The sequence below is a fragment of the Suricata suricatta genome, chromosome 3 (assembly GCF_006229205.1).
Source record: "Suricata suricatta isolate VVHF042 chromosome 3, meerkat_22Aug2017_6uvM2_HiC, whole genome shotgun sequence".
Taxonomy (NCBI): Eukaryota; Metazoa; Chordata; class Mammalia; order Carnivora; family Herpestidae; genus Suricata; species Suricata suricatta.
The window spans coordinates 127,498,210-127,522,500 of NC_043702.1; the positions used below are offsets into that span (position 1 = coordinate 127,498,210).

Sequence of the window (24,291 nt, forward strand, 5' to 3'; positions counted from 1 at the left end):
GATAACTAACACACAGTGAATATGGTGTGCTCTTGCTACCCCTGAATTTTCTGAGTTAATGAAACTAGACCTGGGAAATTTAACCAAGGTGCCCAAGGTCACCCAGTTATTTATTTTTATTATTTTATTTATCATACTTTCATTTAATTGTTATTAGATATGTATTATATTTATGAGCACCTCAGGCAGTAGGGACTCAGTGTAGGTGCCGTCCTGGGTGCTGGGGAAAGAGAGCCCTGCCCTTAATGGGCTTTTGGTCTAATTATGACAGAGCTGGGACTTGAACCTCTGACTCTCGCCTGGTATATTTTCTCCTCTAGGGCATCATGTTTCCTGAGTTTGATCTCCTTACTTATAAAAAAGAAACCATTTTTACTTTTACCAAAATTTTTCAAACATCACATAAAAACTTTTAATTTCAAAAACAATTATTTACAACTCTAAATATGAATAAAGTATCCCTAAATTCTGGGGGAGCATTTCCTAGAGACTCTAAAAATAAAGAAACTACTCTTTTGTTACATCAGAGAAATCTTAAAATACCTGTAATAATAGCTTAGATTTGTTCTTATTATTTCATGAAACACTCAGTTTCTACCGATGGTATCCCATTTCTCTTACAACACTGTTACAACTTTTAACAGAAGATTCTATGAGGGGAAAAAAATGAGATCTAGAATTTGAAATCATATGATTATTGAAAATATTAGCCTATATACCCGTTGGCTGAGTTCCTTCCTATATATCACTTTTTGGTTCTGTGAATCTGAAGAGAAACTTTTTAAAACAAGTATTTTTAGAGTCATAGAAAGTTAGCACCAAAGGGCCCATAGATGTCTTTTAGAAGAGACCTATGATTTTACAGACAGGGAAACTGAGGCCATTTAGTGACGTGGCCATCCCTAGTTCCCAAGCTGCTCAGTATCATATACACCATTAAAATCCAGCCCATACTTGGTGGCAGGAAATCAGGTCACAGAGAAAGTCTTTAGGTAATAAAAGACAAGAGGAGATGTCGAAAGTCTATGCTAAACAGGGCAGAAGAATTAAGAAGTGAAGTCGACCAAAAGAGCGCAATCATTTGAGGACTGTATCCTCCTGACACTCCAAGATCAAAACCTGATGGAAAGAGATCTGCTTGGCAGGGTTAGCAGGAGCTTGGCTGCCAGGCTCTCTTCCCAGCCCTTGGCCGAATGAAATCCAGGTAACAAGCATCAGGGAAGCCCCAAGGACCTGCTGGCAAAGGAAAGCGTGCACTCTCCAAGGAAAGTGAAGTGTAGCTCGAAAGGGAGCTAGGTTTTAAAATATAACAGAAATGAAAGGAAATGTCTGACATGTTCTGATTTCCAGCTTTGTGTTTTTCCAATTCAGGTCAGCCCAGTGCCACCACCTTGCACAAATCTGGGGGCTCCTCTCACAATGTGGCGGTCCTAAATAACATGGCCAAGGGCACAGTGACCTTAGAGAGGATCCTCTACCTCTAATGTGGAATGAGGATCCCATAGAGGAGGGTCTGTAAAGGGGGCACAGCAGGGAGGGCAGCAAGCCAGAAGGGCCAGAGCTGCTGGCTGAGCCCACAGGAGGTCTATGTGGCCACATGCCCACTGGGGCTCAGACAATCGAAGCTCATCTATCCATGGTAACAGCAAGAAAGGTAGCCCAGCTAATTTAAATCCATTGCTATTAACAGAAAACCCCATTGTAGCTAAAAGTCAGCCTCCCCATCCACCAAATCTTTTAAAAAGAGCTGCTAATAAGGAGCAAAACTGAGTGGCTTAAGTTTCATTTCCTTTTCCGTTTCCTTTCCGGTAGAGGTGTTAATGAGGATGGAAAGGCCCAAAGAGCACAGAGAGAGGAGATGAAAATGGTCTGGAAAATATAAACTATGCAGTCAACCCTCAAATAAGGGTGGGCTGATGGTAACAGTAGTGGTGACAGACATTTGTAGCCAGTTCAGAGAGTTTCCTTGTAGATGGCCATGGAGACTATAAAGCAAGTGAGGGGAAACACAGAGTAACAAAGGAGACCTGGGAGTCAGAGGACCCAAGTCCATGGCTTCTTTTGCCCTCAGCTATTTCCACTATAAAGCAGTAAGTGTGGTCATAGTGATTAAATGTTCCAAAATCTAGGATACAAATTCTCCCAACTCTGTAATGTTGGGCTCTCTATGTGGAATGGCAGCATGATCATACCTACTCTTCAGGGTCTTAAGAAGATTAAAAGAAATCAGATAGCATAAATTTATGATGTTCCAGGTATTACAAGCACTTAATATGTATCAAATCATTTCTTTCTATCAGCAACCTCCCCAAATAGAAATTAATATGACCACCATTTCATAGATAAGTGTGTTGAGGCTTTGAGAAGTTAGTGGTCATGTCTAACGTCACACATGTACCAACTGATGGAACTGGGACTTAGAACAGATCTGTTTGAGCTCAAAGCCCATATTAGAACTGCAGTGCAACAGAGCCACTATGTTAACAACTGTACAAGCTCCTAAAACATAATAGATTATCAATATATACTAGTAATGTCTAGACTATCACCCAATATGATGTACTATTTTAATATATGTTTGTTGAATGGATGTCCAAATGATCAAATAAACTCTATGTCACATGAGGCTGTCACACTGAGACCTTGGGCTGCAGTGGCCATCCAACCTCATGGTACAACAAATCCAATTACCGGGGGGACTCTGGGGCAGTTGCCTTTTCAAAGAGTTAGAGCCACAGTCAAGGAAGTGGCTTCTATCCAAGGACTAAAATATGGAAGAAACTCAATAAATCACAGCAACCACATTATAGCGCAAAAACACCTAAAATACACTTGAGCACTATGATTTTGGCTTTTGTTGAATCCTGAGAAGAATAAACAGACCAGGAAAGAAAGTTTGCTATTTAATGACATTTTCCTGCCCAGTTCATTCAAGAAGGGAAGAAGAACCAGAATTTCGAGAAGGACTTTCCCTCTGTTCCTAACTGCCTTCCTGAAATTCTTTTGACTGTCTACAACCATATGTAAGACACTCCCTTCAGAACAGGGGTGACATCTGCTGATGGGCTGTTGAGCAGGGTAAATGCCTTCACTCACCATTCAGAGCAGACAAAAACAAATGCTAAGCAAACCCCTCCCAGAGCCACAGTTATAAAACTTCTCTCGCACCCCCAGGCTCCGTGGCAATCCCAGTTTCCATAGCTAATGAGCAGGGTAAGAGATTGTCTAAAAGAGAAGTGAGTTTCTTGGAATCAGACATCTGTGCAAGCAGCACCGCTGCCTTTCCCTACTTCCTGTTCAAATCAGCCTCATCTCTCCCTGCCTTTCCTACTTCTGTTGCCAAAGACCCGGGTTACTGGGTGCTAAATGGCCGTCTCAGCTCTTGGAAAACTCTCAACCACACATAGCATCTAATTCCAAAATGCAAGTTCTCTCTACTTCACCAGTACAGCCAGCAAACTCTTTGAAAAACAAGAAAGAAGGAATAACATTAGAAGTAAATAAATCACTAGAGCATGAAAGGAACCTTCTAAAGACACACAGACAGACAGAAAGGGCAAAGGACGGCTAGGAAATGAAAAACAATGTATGCTGTCCTCTAAGGCAGAGAAGAAGAAACAAAATGTGTGTTGGAGCCCAAAGAATGCATTGCTTCAAACTGCTAATCAATGTTAGACACTAACACCAGCAACTGCTAATAACGAAGGAAGAATCACCTCTCTTCAGCAGTAATTATTTCTGACACAGGTCTCCAGGAGGACTGTCAAGACTCAGGTTAGCAGCTCAGGGTGATAATAACCCAAGATTACCAGCAATCCTACAATGTCTGAAGAAAAGGATGGCTTGGAGGAAGGGAAGTGGCAATTAGAAATACTTGTCATGGTAATTGCATTGTGAATAGCAGGCATCCACTTTTCTTCTGCCTGATTTTAGAAATACATCTTCCAGGCAGGTAGAGCAATGAAGGAATACATCACATTTTCAGAAATAACGGGGGTGGGGGGGGTGGTAGTATTATTTCTGTCCAAATAATGCTATAATGCTATGTTGGATAATAAAAACTCTTGAAGTCCATAAGGCTGAGAACAGTTTTATTGACCAGCCTGTGAAGCTTCTTTAAACCAACCAGCAACTCCCTGATCTTTCCACTCGTAGTGATAACTCCAGCCGGTGTCAACATATTGTCCTTTGCCAAGACCAAGAGAGCTCTCTAAGGACAAGGAGTTGAGGCTCTTTGACATTCTTTAATCCTTAACTTTGTCAAAAATGGGCACATTAAAAGTTCTCCATGCTGGAGCTGGTCTAAACATTTAAACTGAAAATGGTCAACCAAGGCCTCTCAGATGCCAATCCTGTAGGCTTCATAGTTCCATCAAATGGGACAGCATTACTCTTCTGTGGGCTTTGAAAAACCGTGGAGAAACCCGGAAATGCAAGTACCCATTTGAGGCTCCAAGAGAATTCTGTCTGAGCTTTAATACTGAAGATTCTGCTACTGATCGGGGTTTTGGGAGTAGTGGAAGGGTCCAGAGCCGATGGCCAAGAAAGAATTCTTGAGATCTTTGATGCCAAAAAGATGACTTTATTAAAGCATAGGGACAGGACCCAGGGGGCAGGAAGATCTGCCCCGAGACCCTGTGGAGAGACTGGTTATTTACTTGGGAGTTTGAGGCATAGCCAAGGGGAAGTTTCCAAAGAGATTTTCATATGCTAAAGAAGGCTCAAAGGTACTGGAGGCCTAGCTATTGTCAGGCTAAGATTGTTTTTCCCTCTAGCAAAGCATTTAGATGAAGACAGTAGGGAGTTCCTGGGGAAAAGTTTTATTCTGCCTGCCTCAAGTATTTTTCAATGGGCTGCAGGTTACCAGGAAATTTAATTCGATCTGCTATTTCCTTCTGCCTAAGTTTCCCACATCAGCTACTACTCAACTTGGAGCCGCTGTGGGCAGTGAACATTCTAAAAAGCTGTAACCATGCCATCCGCTGCTTAAAATCGACCAGTGGTATCCTGTTGTTTTTTGAACAAACCATGGTCTCCTAAACATGAAATCCTCTACCTACAAGTCTCTCTCCAAGTCTTATAACTCAACCCGGATACACTCGCATCAAAATTTTGAACTGCAATAAATTAATGACAATTCTTTGATCATGTAAGGACAAAATCTGAACCTAACCGACTCCATGACAGAGATCCCCCTCTAAACTAGAAGGTCTAGGGGTCAGTCTCTCCAGAACTATTAGGTGGTTACACATTACCCGAGGCAGAAGATACCACTTTGCGGTATCCAATCAGGGAAGGCCAGCTACCTCTCCCCATATCCCTAAAGGTGAGGCCTACAGATAGAAACTTTAGATAGGACCCTGTTACCTAATGTTAAAGTTAACCCGATAGTCACCAAACAGGACCCTGAATTCGCTCTGTAATTGGCTGATTTCAAAGATACCCTAAATGTTGTAATTGTGTCCCACCAAAAGTAACGAACACTCTGTACAATGTGCATGGTTAAAGTTGCTGCCAATACTGTTGTACCATTATGATTGGGTCACTGTACCTATGTCACAATTTCTTGTAACTCCCCCTTCCCAAACCCCAGAAAAACCCTACTCAGCCCTTGTTCAGGGCTCACAGTACGGATCCACTACGTTGGAAAAATCTGTGAGTCCGAGTTCGAACCCGTAATAAAGCCCTTTGCCTTTGCATGCGTGCCTCGGTCTCCCTGGTGGTCTCTGGTCATTGAGGATACTGTATTCTGGGCATTACAGTCATAGTGTGCTCTCCAAGGCGTCATTCTTTTGTATATGTTTTTTATTCTGAGAATCCCTTTCATCTAATTAATACTTATTTGAACTCACCTCTGGAGTCACCCCTATTCTGAAGTCTTCCTTAATCTAACCCCACGCTCCCCCACTGCCAAATCTGGTTTTGGTATCTCTTCCATATGTACGTACTGCCTCTACTATATTTCTCTATAACAGCTATCACATTCTATACTGTTTACTTGTCCATCTCCCCCACTAGAGCATGAGCAGCTTAAGGACCAGGGCTTGCCTTTCATTCCATTTTCTCTAGGGCAACTTATCATGAAGAGCTCATTTGCCAGACTCAAGGTGAATGGAATCCATAGGTCAAGGGAGAAAAAAAGAAGGCAGAAAGTTAAATAATGAAGATAATGAAGAGTAATATTACTTGGTACTATTGGGGACAAGAAAAATTCTCTACTTTTCTCAGTTCTTTGGCTAGTTCAATAATTAAATCAACACAAGCCAGATCAACAGGAGGGGGGAAAAAAATAAAAGTTGAACAACATGTATACTTCCTAGAGAGCCAGAAAAAATAACTCCTCAAGTGGCTGAAACCATCCCCTGAAATACCATCCTCAGCTAAAAAGAAAAGAAGGTGTTGAGGGTGGGGAGTCAGTTATGGGAGCTGAGCAGGAAGAGCACAGTAAACAAGGGCATAGTGGTTATGAAAATTTAAATTGTTGCCTTCCCCTTTGATAAGAGCTTCTAGAGATTGAGTCAGCCTCCTCTTCCTGGTACAGCAAGAGAGACACCATTATAAGTGGAGATTTCCTTTATAAATGTAACTATCTCTTACAAAAGGCTAACTTCTACCCAGTTTCAGAGGTTTTTCTTAACAATAACCAGTTTATAATAATCAATATGCCAAAGAGGTATATCTTGGGGTAGCCAACCTGCTCCCCTTCATCACATGCAAAAAGCAATCGCGGATTTGCAAAGTCTAGGCACCAGAGACTAAACTCTATTAGTTATGTAGCACCTGTCTGGCCAGATATCTGTATTTTAACAATACTTAAAAGAGTTCTGTGGGTTTCTAATGTTGATTTAGTTTGAGAGTGAGAGCAAGAGAGAAAGAAAGCGGGGGTAGGGGCAGAGAGAAAGGGAGAAAGTGTAAGGATGCAGATTTGATTCGGGTTTCCCCTCTGACCTTGAAGGCCAGCTAACACCATTAACATTTCTGGGGGCGGGCCTAAAGATGGAGGTTAAGACTAGTCTCGCCCTACGTGAGGGTTCTGGGTCCACTCTGTAATTGGTTAAAGTTACTGTCAATGATGTGATGCTATAATGATTGGACCCCTGTACCTGTGTCACAATTTCCTGTAACTCCCCCTTCCCAAACTCATAAAAAGCCCTGCACCGCCATGTTCGGGGCTCGCTCCACGTGGATGCAGTGTGTTGTTGAAGTCTGTGAGCCCGAGTTTAGGCTGGCCGGGCCTCAATTCGTAATAAAGCCCTTTGCTTTTGCATGCGTGATTCGGCCTCCCTGGCGGTCTCTGGTTTCTGGAGGCGATAAAGAAGTCTTGGGTACAACAAAAGAATCCCAAGCAGGCTCTGAGCTAAGAGTACATGGGGCTTGATCTCATGAATCATGAGCTCATGACCAGAGCCGAAATCAAGAGTGAGACACTTAACTGAGCCAACCAGGTGCCCCGAAAGAGTTTTTTAACATGGAAATTTATTAAGTATTTTTTTTTTTTTTTTACAAAAGGACTTATTGAGAATTTACAGAGAGAGGCAATGACTTCTGATATCCCCCTCCTATGCCTCCTCTCTGAAGAATAGTGATAAACAGTGAGCAGCTACTACCGTGGGCCTGCCTGGGCTCTCTTCTCCTGGTCCCACATGGTTCTGCCTCTATGGCTTCATCTCGGTTGGAGTGCAGTTTGAGTTTTGTCTTAGGCACTTGGCCAACAAATAATATTTTAAGAAGTGACTTAAGTTAATTTCCAGAACGGTGCTGCGCTTCTCTTCTCTGCAAAATGCTGTCTGCCTCTGTAACCCTATAGCATCAAATTCCCATGCTATGCTCCATTTCCATGGTCATTGACCAGTAGGTTGTCTGGGAAGCCTCCATATTCCTCCAGGTAAAACGTAGTTTTAAGGTCTGTTTGGTAGAAAAAATCTCCCTGCTCCTATTCAAACTTATTTGGACCACATTTGCATAATGCTACATCATTTCGTGCACCACACCAGAAAATATCCCCTGGGCAAGGCAATTTGAGACTTGACATTAGTTGAATTACTTGATGCTAGGTGATCGTAACCACACAGGCCACAAAGAGCCTACGTGAGGCCAGCCCTCATGTCAGATGCTTACATGGGGAGAACGTGGCCTACAAGGAGAAAGAGTTGGGGCTCCAGCCGTGGAGAGATAAGGAACCTAAGGAAATAAGATCCTACGTGTAAGATTTCCAGTTGGGCTTGGCTTAATAGTGCCCAGGCCCACAAGCAGAAGTGAAAGCGCTGCTTTCACAGAATACTGTAATACTTCAGGCACAGTCACGCCACACTAGGGCATAGAGGACAAGGTGGGGCCCTGATGTACTTTATTAGCACAGAAATGTCAGCAGAGTTTGCAGGTAAGAGTATGAGAACACAGCACCCCGGTCAGGAACACAATTTTTGGTCGACGGTACCATCCACGGGGTAAGGACAACCAGGAGAATATGAAAGGCCCATTAATGATCAATGATGAGACACCTCCTGCAGATGCCCAGAAATACCTAGATGGAGGGTGGTGATGGACAAGAGGTCAAAGAGACTGTGATCCTGAAACTGCAGCTGGGACTAAAGTCTTGCACATGCAAATGACACTCATAAACCAGAAAACAAAATTAACATTATTGTTAAAGCAATCTTGGTCATACCTTTCATGTGCAAAATTATCAAAAGCACTTAAAACCATTTCTGGCATTTAAAAAAGGCACTGGGGGGCGGGGTGGGGGGGGCGCCTGGGTTGCTCAGTTAAGAATCTGACTCTTCATTTCGGCTCAGATTGTGATCTCACAGTTTGTGGGATGGAGCCTCACATGGGGTTCTGTGCTGACAGCACAGAGCCTGCTTAGGAATCTCTCCTTTCCTCGCTCTCCCTCTCTCTATCTCTCTCTAAATATAAACATAAGTAAACATTTTTAAAAAATATGGTCCTCAGTGAATGTTACTACATTTGAAGTTGACACAGGATCGTGGAATGTGAGCGCAGGGCTGCTATGCAGGTCGTACGCACTACGGTGGCCGAGGGCTCACCCCCGATGTCTGCTCCGAATGGTGTCTGTGCTATTTCGGTCCTGTCGTTGTTTCGCATCCTGCCCCTGGAGGAGACACTAAGGAGTCTGCGATGACCCCGCCCTCTCCTCTGAAGCAGTCCCGGACCATCTCAAAAGCCTGCAGGTTCAGCACCCTTCCCTGAAAAAAGCGACTGGAAGCTGCTCCCCCCACCCTCCCGCTTCCCTCCCCATCCACACCACAGCAGACCGGGCCCGTCCCAAACCAAGTCCTCCACGGTCCTCTCACAGAACGGCGCGACATCTGTGACTTGGGAGTAACGCAGCTCATGTTTTGTAGCATTTTGTAAGTTCTGCCCTTAACGTGGGCGCCGGCCCATCTGACGGTTGTTCTGTGAGGAGCAGGGAAGGGTGTTTTACAGCCCGGCTGCTGGGAAGCGCAGATGTTGCAGGCTGTGTCGTGGTGAGGTGGTAAAGGCAGCGAGGAAGGTGGGAGAGCATTAATTATCTTCCCGCAGCTGTTCATTAGCCCGCAGATGCCTTGTCTTGCCGTCTTCAGGACTGACAACCACATGATTCCAAAGAAAGCAAATCAGGAAATTAGAAGGAGGATGGGAAAAACTACCTGAAGGTTAAAACGGAAAAACAACGTGCAGAACAGCTTGTGAAGAGACCGCCCCGCCCCCCCCAGTCTCAGCTTCTGGGAGCACCACGTGATCACGGGGGTCTCTGGGAGACGGCCTAGGGCTCAGCCCATCAGCACATCCCAACGCAGGCTGCAGGTAAGGCTCTCTATCTAGATGCTGCACAGCCAGCCACACAGGTGTCAGAAAACAAGATGCAGGGGCAACGCTTCTTCTTTTAAAATTTGACTTGTAAGTGTTGACAAAAGATGCTGCCTCGCCAGCCTCGTAAAGTCCAACGCAGAGCCAGTCCAGCCTGAGGACAAGCTGAGTTCTTGCCAGTGACCGGAAGGGCAGCATTTCAGACCTCAGTGGATCTTCCCTGCGGGATCTCACCTGAGCTTCATTTTATTTTGCTCTGCACAGGGACGGCACACACAAGGGCCTCGAACACCAGCGCAGCAACATTCACACCGGCAGCCGTGAGTTTTAGCCTGCCCGTCCCGTCTCACAGCGCCTGGTTCTAAGATCCATAATCATGTCAATATCTTCATTCTCCACAGATGGTGCTCCCTTGCTCCCAGACCCTGTTTCCTGTCTTTCTAGCTTCAAAAATGACTTCAGGGGCGCCAGGGTGGCTCAGTCAGTTAAGTATCCTACTCTTGGTTTCGGCTCAGGTCATGATCTCACGGTTTGTAAGTTCGAGCCCACATCAGGCTCTGCATTGACAGCTCTCTGAACCTATTTAGGATTCTCTCTCCCTCTCTCTCTGCCCCTCCTCCCTACTCTTTCTCTGTCTCTCCCTCTCTCCCTCTGCTCTTCCTCCCACCTCTCTCTGTCTCTCTCTCAAAATAAATAAATAAACATTTTTTAAAATTATGTCAAACTCCCATGACTTTGTGACACCTTGAAGTCAAGGTGGAAAGATGAATACCTGTGGCGACTGGGTGGCTCAGTCCTGTAAGTGGCCAATTTCAGCTCAAGTCATGATCTCGCAGTTTGTGGGTTCGAGCCCCACATCGGGCTCTGTGCTAACAGCTCAGACGCAGCTTTGTCATCTGTGTCTCCCTTTCTCTCTGCTCCCTCCCCTGCTTGTGCTCTGTCTCTGTCTCTCTCTCTCAAAAGCAAATAAACATTTTAAAAATTTAATAAAAAAAGAAAGATGAATACCTCTTCTTGCCTAATCCTGTGCCACACCCTTGTTCCTCACGTGTCCCACCAAAAAGGAACAAAGAGGATAATCTTGTATGTGCTGCAGATGAAGAGTCCCCATATGACCAGGCCATAGACCCCAAAGTAAAGCATGCAATGCATTCCCTGTCAAGGTGGGTGGGTATTAGCAGCAAGAAGGGGTCTCAGGCAAAGATGAAGGTGAATGAAGTCCCCCTCTAGAATTTCATAGGGATTTCTGCAGGCTGGGATATGGCCCCAACCGGTCAGGCCTCCTGCTGGTTCCCAGCACTGGAGATCACGCACATCAGTCCCATGTGAGGAATCCCCATGGTGAGCAAGGAGAAGGGCTCTGTCAGGCTCCTACCTCCTGTACCTTCTGGCAGGCAATCCTGCTAACGCTCCTTTCACTGGGACCATCACATCACAGACAGCCATGTGGGTTTCTACCTGCCCCAGAGTACCAGTCAAGGGCAGCACGCCACGGCTGCTTCTTTAATGACCTTGTATATGGACTTAGTCTAAGTGCTGCCATACACCCTGGAAAGACACGAGTATTAGTTTGGAAGCCTGGGAGCATCCCAGGCAGATGTACTCTGAAACCAGCCCCTGCACTCAGAGGACCCTGGCAACTGAAGAAAGGGGCAGCCCCTGCAGGTTGGCAGATGGCAAGTTGAATACACAAAGAGAACTTACATACGAGGCTGGACCCTGGGGCCCTCGAATGAGTAGATGTCCACAACTGCCTGCACACCTTCAAGGTTCAGAGGGAGGCCTTAACTCCACGCACGCCATCGGCCACACACACCATCCAGATGGTCTCAACATTGCATCACCATCTCAGGATTCTGTCCTTGGGAGTTGGAAAGGCAAACAGAACCCACATGCCAAAAACAGAGAGGGAGGGAGGAGCCTCTGAGTGCTGGGGTCCATCTCACATCCTTTCAATGACCCCCCCAAAAGTACAACCTAACAGAACCCAAGCTGATGAGGTTCCCAGGTGCCATCTTGTCCTTCCACCAGCCCAGACCCAGCCTGTGTCATTTGAGAGAACTTTCATTTTAGACAATTTCTGGACATAGGAACGCCATTCTTTCCTCTGCCATCAAGTCACCATTTGACCTTCTCTAAAAAAGCTCTCCCTCGTGTCTCACCTGAACTCTGCTGAAGCTTTGAATCATTTTTCCCAGCTGTGCACATGCACATTTCCCACCTCTAAGAAGTTTCATGACCTAGTTCACATGTAGGCAGTAGGAGTTAAAGGCCGCTCTCTGACGAATTAATATCGTCAAGGACAAGAGATTAAAAGCCTGCCTGCATCCCAGGGCCAGTCACTCAGCAGCTCTTCTGGCCCAAGGTCCCCAATCACACAGACAAGATCCGGGCTCTTTCAAAAGCCAGCACCAACCCCTGTCCTTGTCCTCTTCTTCGCCCCTAAGTGGTAACTCAGAGCTATCCATTTTTAAGTGCATTTCTTCTTTCTCAGTACTTCCAGTTTGGGCATTTTGCTATTTTTATATTATTTATATGGGTGTGATCCTTTTGTGATGATTATCTGTGATTAATCCTCGCCGCTACGGAAAATCAGTGTAACAGCTTGCACTGCATCTAACAAGAGTTGATGTCTGTGTAGCTTTTTTGTGTTAAGCAGCTTTGCAAGTTCACTTTAACTGACAAGAGAAAAAGAGGATATGCAATTAAAAAGGTGTTTATTATTTATTTTTAATATATAATTTATAGAAATTATGTATATAGTAGACAGATAATAAGGCATGCTTTCAGCGGGATTTAATGAAGCCAGGTGGCACATCGGCAGGGCCCTAGTGCCCTCCAGTGAAAGGCTTTGCAGTCTCTCCTCCCTGGGCTGGTGCTGCCATGAGAATGCAGCCCCCCTCTGCAAGCCAGAGGCAAGAGGAAGGGGGATGTTGTGATGGTCCTAAGAATATGATCACAGCATGGGTCTCCAAGTCCTGGCTAAGACAGGAGTTGTGTCTAAATCATCACACCCCATTTCTGACAATAGGGGACGGGGAGAAGCCAATTCTGCACCGCCCCCCAAGAGTGGCTGGCTCCCCAGACATAACCAAGCAGGTAGGAACCAACTCAGCCCTCGAGTTTAAAGGGTTAAAGAGGAGATTTACAATACCATATTTCTTTCCCTGAAACATCAGGCAGTTCATATGTACACATTTCTCTCCACTAAGACCTAATTTTCCACTATTTCCCTTGATTTGCAGCTCCCTTTTCCCCATTTCCTTGATTTAATGCCCAATTATTTTTTGTCCCATTGCCAGTGAAACAAAATATTTCATAACTGCTTCTGTGAGGTTTTTGGATACTGTTTTAAACACATGACTTACACACCTTATATTGCAAAATTTAAGAGAAATTTTATATTGAGAAATCTCGTGAACACTTACATACGAATTCTGCATTTTTCTCAACCAGCTGACCTAAGCTTGACATTTAAAAGTACCAAGCCTTTCTTTCATCCTCTGCATTCTCCCACCTCTTGGTTTCTACCCAGCATCATTGGTGTCTATGTGCGAACAGGGATACTGAGACCCCTTTTCTCTTCCTTTCCCTCCTCTGGTCACGGAGGGATACCAGTGGGCAAGGAGCTAGCTGGGAAGTCAGGAGATTGGGACCCACTTCCACGCCTGTATCATCCCACCAATTGGGTTATTAGTTACTTCATGTCCAGGCCAGGCATTTTGAATCAAATCACTTGTAATTTTCTTATAGCTCTAAAAACTCTAGATTCCCTTCTGTGTCCTAGAAACAAAAATTAAACACCCAGACTTATGGGTCTGGTTTTGGTATTTGAAAAGGGAAAAAATAAAACATCAAGAGGCAAGGCTTCTCTACTATTAAAATCTTTTTCCCCTACTTAAGCCTCTTTTGGCCTAATTTTCACATGCCATAGACACAAGGACAGTAGGACAGAAAGAAATCTTACAGAAGTTTTCTCTGATTTGATAATCCTTTTCTTGCTCATCCAGCTTTATACCTTACTGTTCTGTTTTCAATAAAATAAAAGTAAAAGCAACTTTATTTTGAGAATTTCATGAAGGCTATAAAAATACTGGAGACAACCTGGGGTATCCAAAACCATTATTACCAAACTCACTCTGGAAATGTCACAGAATATGATCACTCAATTCCCCACCTACCAATAAGAAGGGACTGCTGACAATTCAAGGCAAAACTCCCCCATGTCAGCCCCCAGTTCGGGCACATTCACTATCAGGCGCCTGACTAATTTCCACCACCCAGAGAGGGCAGAGCTGGCTCCAGCCAGGTCCCCAGCCAAGGGTCCAGGACAGGGATTAGGGTCTATAAAAAGGCACTTCCGCCTAGAGACTAGATGTAGTGGGCACATACACACAACAAAGCCCCCCTCCCTAAAAGGAACCCCTAACCCAAGTCCAGAGATGAGAGGGACAAGAAGGCAAAGAAACCAGAAGTGCAGAGCTGAGAAGACAAAGCCCAAAGGGAAATTAGATTGGACTAGAGAAGAAGAGATTCCCAAGACCACCAAGACAAGAGAGCAGCCTGGACAAATTACCAGGCCCAGGCCAGGAAGGGGTCAGATTGTGCTGCACATCAATCAAATCCACCCTTGCTAGAGGGCTTGATTTGTTTTTTTCCCACTGGGGCCAAACAGGCTGTCAAGTTCCTGGGGATCCAAGGTGATCCCTATAAACCATGATGGTATTTGCTTCTTGGAGACAGACAAGGGCCTAATACCTGGTTAGAATAGGCTGGAATCAAGAATATTTTTGGAAAGATTGCGGAATGACCACATAATGGTTCCCCCACACTTCCATCTCCAACTTACCTCTATTTCCTGAGCAAAGGAGTGGTTGGAGCCTGAAGGCACCAAGACAAAGGGGAGGGGGGGAGCCTTCAGGGACTCTGTAGGAGAAGCTGATAGAACTTTTTCCACTAGTCTGAGACCAATTTCAGAGTGTCCAGGTCAGAACCTGCAGGTCCTGGCAGAGCCTGATGTACACACACACACACACACACACACACACACACACACACACACATATACACACACTATGCTAGGGGGTAATGTATATCTATCCTGGTGAAGGTCCTGTTCTTCCTGCCTCTGTGGATGGGTGAACTATGTCACTTGCCCTTGGGGTTGGAAGGGCTCAAGGAAACCATGAAAGAAAATAAAGTCTCACTAGAGTGTTGCTGCAACATGGGTCCTCAGGAGGAAAGATCCTTTGACCTCTCTCCAGAATAGCTCCTCCTAAGGTTCTGCAACAACCACACCTGAGCCTCAGGGAGGAGGCAAAGAGAGACAGCCACACAACTGGCAGCAAAAGAAGGTGTGATCACATTAAACAACACAGTGCTGCCCTGTCAGAGTTTATATTTGAGGAGGAAATAAGTATTACAGCAAAAGTTGTGCATTTCCTCAATTCTAAAAATAACCCAACATGAGAAAATCATCCTCTTTTATAAGGGCCAAGAAAAGCTGCTCACAGGAAACTTCCACAAGCAGGAAATGGACATGTTTCTCTTTTTCCATATTTGTGGAGAAATTTTTAAAATAAAGTAAAGGGATAGGGCCAAGGAAGACTTTCTCTCGTGGCTTCTTACTTTTTACTATCTCAGACATATCTGTGACACAGGAAGCTGGTCTCCTAAGACAGGCAACAGGAATTTATACATCCGAATGAACATAGTTGATGGTGTTTTAAAAGGCTAACAAATAACACCTCTTTCTTTATCATCTGGAGATTAAAACCAAATGAGAGAGATACACAGGAGTCATACAGACACAATTCAAAATATGGCCAACATTATTGACCGTGAGGTTTTAAATCTATGGCCAAGAGGGCTTACTAAGACTTTACCTCCAGGTTAATCAGACCCACCCACACAGACTTCTCCAGGGCAGGTGTCTTGGCTCTGGCTAAGAGATCTGCAGACCGGTGAATCTGAAAGTAGATTCAGATTCAGAAGAGGCTGAGCCACCCACACCCAGTCCTTCTCCCTAACTCTGGGTCAGATTCAGTTATCCTTTGCCCGGGGAAGAATGGACAGGGGTAGAGAGAGGGTGGTGAGTGCTCAGCAGTGTTATTCTAGAAGATAGCCTTCTACACAGGAGCATTTAATCAAGGGAAGAATGCCTCCTCTGCCCCCAACCCAATAACCATCTCCTTCAAGGTGGACCCCTGGGGACAAAATCTCTCTTTTTTGATGCTATAATCCTTCAGAAGATTTTGGAAATGCTCTCCAGGAATCCTATTCAGAGTCTGCAGCTATTCTTTGAATACTGTAGTCTGCAGTCTAGCTACAGTGAAGTTTTGTCTCCAGATAGGAAACGGTCAAACATCATTGGAATAAAGCAGGCAGAAAACTTTGGGGCCAATATGAGGATGACAATGGAGAGACGAATGTGGTCTTCTACTACATACAATAGTCCCCTGTATCTGCAGGGGATACATTCCAAGACTCCCAGTGGACCCCTGAAACCACGGAGTGGAGCGTCCTAAACCCTAGCCATACTGTGTTTTCCCCATACAGACACACCTATAGCAAAGCTTAATTTATAAATTAGGTACAGTAAGAGATTCACAACAACAACAATAATAAAATAGAATGATAACAATACATGCAATTAAAGTTACACGAATGTGGGCTCTCTTTCTCTCAAAATGTCGTATTGTACTGTACTCCCCCTCCTTGTGATGACGCAGAGCCCATAAAATGCCTACCTGATGAGACAGAAGCGAGGTGAATGATGCAGGCATGTGATGTAAAGTCAGGCTACTACTGACCTTTGGATGATTCTTCAGGAGGCGGATCCTCTGCTTCCAGACCACTGTTATTTTGTTAATGTTTACCTTATTTGAGTGTAGAAAGAGAGAGGGAGAGAGGGAGAGAGAGAATCCCAAACAGGCTCTACAGTATCAGTACACGGGTCTGGATTTCACGAATGGTGAGATCATGACCTGAACCGCATCAAGAGTCCAACGCTTTTACCAACTGAACCACGCTGGTGCCCTCAGATCACTATTAACCAGGGATTATTGAAACTTCGGAAGGCAGATCAGCAGATAAGGGGATTACCGATCCTGAAGTCTGATGAATTCCGTTCTGATGTAACAGCCGCCCGGTGGGCATGAGGTTATGGTAACTGTGGTGAGTGGTACCTTCTGGAGCTAAAAACCGGGATACTTGCTCCGACAAAGACTTTTTAAGCCACTTTCACGTGGAAGAAGCTACCTTGCCGCTATCACTTAGATGCTAAAATACTGAACTTTCTGACCTATTTCAGTGGTTTATGAACAGAACCAGATGAAACTTTGATAGAGAATTGCATCACCAATTCTAAACACGCAGGTGGCATGTGTGGGGTGCTTATCAGTTCACAACTTTGAAGATGGTAGTTTTCATTTCACAAAATTCTGGTATATTTATATATTTTTTTAAGTCACACTTACTGCTTTCCAGTAAAACCTCAAATATAAACACTGGTAAGAGGGTTTGGTGGCTTTTACCAACCCTCACCAGGAAACCGAAGCAGCTGTACCAGCTCATCTAGTGTTTTAAAAGGTGGGACAAGGGATTGAGCTGCAAATGAATAAAGCATTTTTAACCGTACATTTGTTTCAGAAGAGAGATTAATCATATTTTCTACTACATTTACATTTTCCATTGCTTTGCAATTAATTTCGTGGCATGGCCTCTTTGTTAAGGTGGAAAACAAGTAATGGGGTTCAAAAGGTAAATAGAAGAAGGTGAGGCATTCAAAGGTAATTAGAAGTTAGAAAGGGACCCATGAGACAAAGGCAGGTTCGGTGACCACATCTGAAAAACCCTGGCAGTTAGAGGGGTTTGTTCCTTCTTGGTGGAGAGAAAACCTGTGCACAGGGATCTAAGGAGGAGAGGGAAAGGGCTGAGGGCTGGGGAAAGCAGGCAGGGCACAGCTTGTGATGTTCAGGAAGAAATGAGTTCTGGGGGGCGCCTGGGTGGCTCAGTCAGTGAAGTGTCCAGCTTTTGCCTAGGTGAGTCGTGGGTTCCAGCCCCACATCGGGTTCTCTGCTGACAGCTCAGAGCCTGGAGCCTGCTTCGGATTCTGTGTCTCCCTCTCCATCTGCTCCTCCCCACTCTCACTCGATCTCTCCCAAAAATAAATAAACATTAAAAAGGTTTTTTAAGTTAAAAAAAGAAGGGTTTTTCCCCAACTACCTCCTCTGAAGGAAGGTATGAGGGAGAGAAGGGGTCAGGAAAGTGAGACAATGGAAAGCTCGAATAAATTACATTTCTCAGTGAAGTGCAGGAAATATGGGACTTACTCCTCTCAGCAGATACTGACATTTAGACATGCTTCGTGCAAGGCCGAGCACAGAGGCCCCCGCTGCTCTTGTGTGGCCGTCCTGGAGGACTCCCAACAGAACTTCAGACTGTCCGCCCCTCTGCGTAGAGGATATTTCGACTGCTGTCCGGAAGACAAGAGCAGCTGGGCTGCTAAAGTCAACAGGCTCCCACTTCTACACCGACCAGATTGTGTCATAATTGGAAATGTGAAATATGCCTTCCTCTGTTTAGACTTCCCAGGCATGGCACGGCTTGTTTGTGTTTCCTCCAGACCCCAGAAAAGGCCAGTCCCGGGTTTGAGTAAATGCTCCAGGCTTGTTGCGGGGGAGAAGGGGCCACAGCCCCTGCCGGGTCCAGGTGAAATGTCAATGCTCCGTTGGAAGGAGGAGAAGGAGGAGACAGGAGGATGCAGGAGAGGCGAGGACTGAAAACATGCCATCTTAACCGAATCAGTCTTGCACGTGAGATGGCCTCACCAATCCCCGCTGCCTGTATGCAGGATCTTCTGGCCCTTCAGGTTAAGTTCAAATCCTGCCTGCTCCTTGAGGCATCCCTCGTGCCTCAAGAAACCCTTCCTCCTCTGAGGCTGAACTCCCATAATGCCTGTTACTGGCACACAGACACTCGCTGGATCCCAGAGAAGTCTTCTGTGGGACCAAGCCCACTGTTCCGAGGCTGCTTTTTCATCCTTTTCCTTCAGTCCCCATATTAGTTTAAGTTTAGTTACTTATTTTGAGAAAAAAAGAGTGCGTGGAATGGGGGTGGGGGAGAAAGAGAGAGAGAAAGAATTCCAAGCAGCCAGTACACAGTCCACACTGCACAGCTCAATGCAAGGGTCAAATCCACAAACTGTGAGACCATGACCTGAGCTGAAATCGAGTCAGATACTCAACTGACTGAGCCACCCAGGCACTCCTCCATCAGTCCCCATCTTATTTAACCCCTTCCTGAAGTTCCCCTTCTTTAACCTCCCCCCCCACACACACACACCCAGGCCCCACTCCCTCCCTCCACAGATCCTGTAGCCCCAAGACCTCCATTCAGGCTCTGCTGTCTGTGGTAAGTCAATGATAGATCTACTCTGCCCTCAATTCCTGCTGCTGGACATGTGTTTGGGGGCTCTGGGTCCATGGGTAGAGGAAGAACTTTAGGGTTTATCATCCAAGTTTGTAGTTTGCTCTTTTCCCAAATATCTGAATATACCAGACACATCTCAAATTGCAAGGATTCACATCCTGCCAACACTCATCACCAGGGCTGCTAGAAAGACACATTTATCCCCTTAATGCAATTATGAGTTGATTATTCTACCTTTGTCCCCTCCCAACCTTCCTGCATGGTGAAAGATACTGTGCCCAGGTCCTGCTCCTCCATCTCTGGGTCTCTCTCTGGCTTGTTTGAGGAGTAAAGGTAAAGAGAGAGAACTATCTTGCTACCCAGAGAGTTAAGATTTGTTTTCTCCCCAATTAGAATGCAAACTCCTTTTTATTGCCTGTAGGAGGTAACATAGCACCAGGCACATTTAGTTGCTTCGGAGTTAGCTAAGTGACACAGCGGGGACTCAAACTCAGGCATCTCTGCTCTACGTCTCATGCTTTCCTCTGTTCCATGGTTTTCCATGGCTGGGCTGACCAGAAGTGCTCTGGGGAAAACATTATTATCATCATCATCATCATCATCATTATTATTATTATTATTATTATTGGATCTGGGAATAATACGACAGGGGTGTTCAGAACTGCAGATTCCCCTACCCCCTCCCACACTGCAAGGCCTCCTACCAAGCCCACAAACCCTCAAGTGAAGAAGTAGGTGGGGTCTAAGGCCATTTAATGTCTGTGGCGATGTTATTAACAGCTCTGTCCTAGTTTTTGCCAAGAACTCTGATGGCGAGCCCAAACTCAGCCCACGGCCAGGGAAACATGATGAGGAGGCCAGCCCAGGAGCCCTATGCCTCCATAATAATTTGGCTGAGAGTAAGAACAGAAAGCATAAGTAATTTGGATTCTTTATTGACAAGAGTATGCCACAGAGTCAGTACAGCTTGCTGAGGCCCCACACTCAAACGGAGATCTGACCCTGGGTCAGAAGACAGACGCTTTCATGCATTTTCTAGCATTACAATCCCCTTGATCCAGTGAAACCTTACACAGAAACCCAATGGGGAAAAGCAGGGAAGGTGGTGGAGGTAGGGCCGAGGGCTCCTAGAGCCCATCTACCAGGTCTTCCTGCTTGGTCCTCCCATGCCATCGCCCACGTCCAGACACGGGGACATCCTGGGTGAGGAACAGTCCGAGAGGACGGCCGCACAGCAGTAGGGCAGCTGGGGGAGGGAGCCGACGGGCAGGAAAGCTGAGCAGCAAATCTGTTCTGCACAAGGCCCCTGGAAGTGGAGCTACTTTTGTTTTTTAGAGACTAAATAATGGGCCAAGGGATCAGAATGAAGCCTGACACAGAACCTGTCAATGTTTCTAGCATTCATCACTGTTAAATATTCAAACACCAAGATTCTGAAGGATCTTTGACTTTTCTCTTCATTTTTTTTTTCCAAATGTCAACAAACACTGCTTCTGCTGAGTGAAGAGTCTGGCCCTGCCTTTCCTGACGGAAAACCAAAGAAGGGGAGTGAGAGAGAAGGTGAGGAGAAATGAGGACAAAGGATAAGGATTCTCAAGATTCCGGAGAGACCCAGATTGAGGGGCGGGGGAGGAGCTGCAGGCCGGCAGCCCCTTCTGTGTCCAGCTGTTCCGTTGTACCCTTCATTTACAGATAAGGAAACTGGAACTCCCAGAAGCAAACGCAGTTACATTACATCATAAAGCCAAGTTCAAAAAAAAAAGTAAATTGAAACTGGAGCTCACAGTTTCTGGTGCCTGCTTTTCACATGGCAAATGTTTTCAAAAAGGAAAGGCTGTTCTCACAGACTAAGGGAAAAAAGGACCCACAGACATGAATTAATTCTGTCAGCAAGCATTTACTGAGCCCCTACTGTGTGCCATCCATTGTCTGGCAGGCTGGGGAATAGAGAGGAGCGAGACACAGGCCCTGCCCCTGAGGAGTCCACAGGCCGGTGGGGGAAGTAGACAGATAATAACCACCACAATACAACCTACTAAGTGTCACGGCTGTGCTGTGTCTCTGTTGCTGGGGGGGGAGGGGTGTCAGCAGGACCAGATACATAATTTATGGGCTTTGGTTCAAAATAAAAATGCAGGGCCTCTGTCAAAATAAAAATCTCAGAATTTTAAGATGGTGACAGAAGAGCATTAAACCAAGTATGAGGATCTTCTGAGCACAGGGCCCTGTGTGCCTGCCCAGGTCACGCGTCTGTGGATGTCACATACCACCCCACAAAGGAGGTGCTTCTACAGCCCAGTCTGAAAGACGAAGAAGTCACCAGCATACAGGAGGGGGAAGAACATTCTAGAAAAAGATAACAGCATGTCTAAAGGCATGAGGAGGTGGAAACACACAGTATATTTGAGAAATGGAACAAGTTCGGTTAGGCCAGAGTAGGAGAGAGGGGTGGGAGGGAAACAAGAAATGAGGCTGGCAAGGAAGCAGACCCCAAGTAGCAAGATGCTTTTAAACCACACTAGGCAGCTATCCTGTCTGTATTGGTGAGTCGTTGAAGCTGCTTGGGGGTATGATCTAATGGGTACTTTGGGGGAAAGCAAAACAAACCACTCAGGCAACAGGAAGAGTGTGGGTTAGACAACAGTGAGCCTGGAGCAAGACCCCAAGTTAGGAGGTTGGTGCAATGGTCCTGGCAGAACTAAAGAAGAATAAGCAGATGGCATCCAAATATTGAAGAGAGAGTCTCACTGGAGATCGCAATGGAGATTTAGGGGCTCATTCATGAGGGGACAATTGAACTCTTCAGTCCAGAGTTGCCCAGTGAGATTGAGGATGGGCACCAGATGTAAAATTATAGGTGGAAGAAGGAGACTTCCAAGAAATGGGGGCGGGAGGAGGTGGTTGGAGGTAGGAGGATGATCGAAGTAGCAAATCACATGGATTCCAGAGACAAGAGAGTTTCGGTGGGGGGGATAGAGCAGCCAAACTTCTAAATTAACCCAGGGGTAGGGTAAATACTGAGATAACTGAGGGGTGTGACAGAGGATGAACTGTCCAAGGATGAAGGCGTAGTCGGTGGCTGTTTCCCAGGGAATGGCAGTCCAGAAGAGCACAAGAATGGCAGAGGGCTCTGGCTCTGCATCTCCAGCTGCCGTGTGGCTGGACACCTGCCTCCCCCAGGCTCTCAGGGGGCCAGAGTGTCCTGAATCACTGATTGTCCCTAGAACTGGAGCAGAGCAGCCCCTCCTCCCACCTGCTCCCTCGTGGCTGCCATGTGCCTCCACAGGGGCCAGCAGAGGCCACATCTGAGCTTGGGGAGGACACAGGTATGCAACTGCCCAATGGCCACCATCTCTCTTCTTTGCAGACACTGACCCAGTCACTCACCCTGTTGCCAGCCATGCTGTGGCCTCTGTAGCTGCCCATGCTTTTTGCACAGAGGTGACAGATGCTACTGCCACCAACCTTGATACTCTCTGAGGCCCCAAATAGGAAGACCTCCTCCACTTTGCTTATTACAACTCAGCAGCATTTTGTTTGACTTACACTCCAAGAATAATAAACATAGCTCATCTGTCCTAGAACTTGGTACAAGTTTCCCAGAAGCTCCTACTCAGGATTTCAATGAGCAAGGTCCATACAGCATTCCAGGTAAAATCACCTCTTCCACTGGCCCTCGGGCAGTAGACAAAGTCCCCCTCCGAGTCTCAAAGAGCTCCTGCTGCATTACGTACTTGGCCTAGGAGATCTGTGGTCCAACACAAAGTTTTCTTTTGTTAAGTTCCTACTGTGTGCCATTGTTTCAAATTTGTTGTCTCATTTCCTTCTCAGTTCATACCAATGAGGTAGGTAGTAGCATTGTCCTATTTCCCAGAGTGGACAATGACTATATGACCATGCAAAGAGCATTCTGGTCCTCCATTGTATCTGGGGGAGGAGGCCTTTACCCACCTTTTTGTACTTTTCAATATCTCAGGCAATAGTTTCCATAAATTCAATATATTCTATACATCCAATAGCTTCTAGCCTTGCCTCTCCCCAAAGATAGCATAGTAAGATGAACTGACCAATGAGATCCTCTCTCATTCCTAGATTCATATACATGGGCTACCAGATTGTAGAAAGGGAGTGGGACAGGCCAAACTGGCCATAGTCCAAGGCTTCCAAAAGAGGTATCCCTCCTGACCCTCAAAGAGAATGTGTGGCCTCACTCCCATGAAAGCTTCCTGCTGTTCTCTGAGAGCACATGTTTGTGTGCGTGTGTGTGTGTGCATGCACGCACACACACCAACCTCCTTACTGAGTCAAACCCATATCCCCTGCACAGAGATAAATCACAGATGGAACCCACATCGTATTTGAAAAAGCAAGCCATTCGTCCACACTGGTCCTGGCTTCTTTACAGCTGGCATCACTTCTGATTTGGCCTCCATCCATTCTGACTAGCTGATGCCCATGCCATATCTGTTGGCTAAATATTTTTTTATATCAGCCTTGATTCTGGAGACAATGAGACCCAGACAAGTTAAGTAATATGCCTGTAGACCCTCAACTGTCAAATGGCGGAGCCAGCACTCATAACCAGCCCTATCTAACTGCACAGCTCAGTGCTGTTAGCCCCAGTGTTCCATACATTAGGACTCCCTCTGACCGAATGCCTATTGGGTTGCCATGTAGATGGACCCCTAGTGGTCCATCCAAGCATGCTTGATGTCCCATGATGAAAATTCAAAGCTGACCCTGTTGGGAACCTTGGCTATGCACACTGAAAAAAATAATAATAATATTAACTCTAAGGAAAGGCAAATGGTGAAACTCATTTCTACAAATCTCATAAATTTCAGATAAGCCATCTAGGGAGAATGAGCCAGGGCTTCCCCCCACCAACCCCTGAATTGGATTACTAGTCCCTGGGAAATGCCCATAAATCAACATGCTTTCAGTTTCCAGGCCTTTACTTATGTTATTGTACGCCTTCAAAGCCCTGGCTTGTTAGCAGGTGACCCTGATGCGGTGAGGGCAGTGCACCAGCCTGAACACAACCCAGGT

The 24,291-nt window shown here is 45.7% G+C and overlaps 1 long non-coding RNA gene across 1 annotated transcript; it reads left to right on the plus strand.

Annotated features, from left to right (window-relative positions):
- The first annotated feature begins 9,621 nt into the window (after positions 1–9,621).
- Positions 9,622–10,315, plus strand: LOC115286669. The gene is made up of 3 exons (XR_003906201.1): positions 9,622–9,807; positions 10,075–10,130; positions 10,212–10,315. It is a non-coding gene; the product is annotated as an uncharacterized LOC115286669 (long non-coding RNA).
- The last annotated feature ends 13,976 nt before the right edge of the window (positions 10,316–24,291 follow it).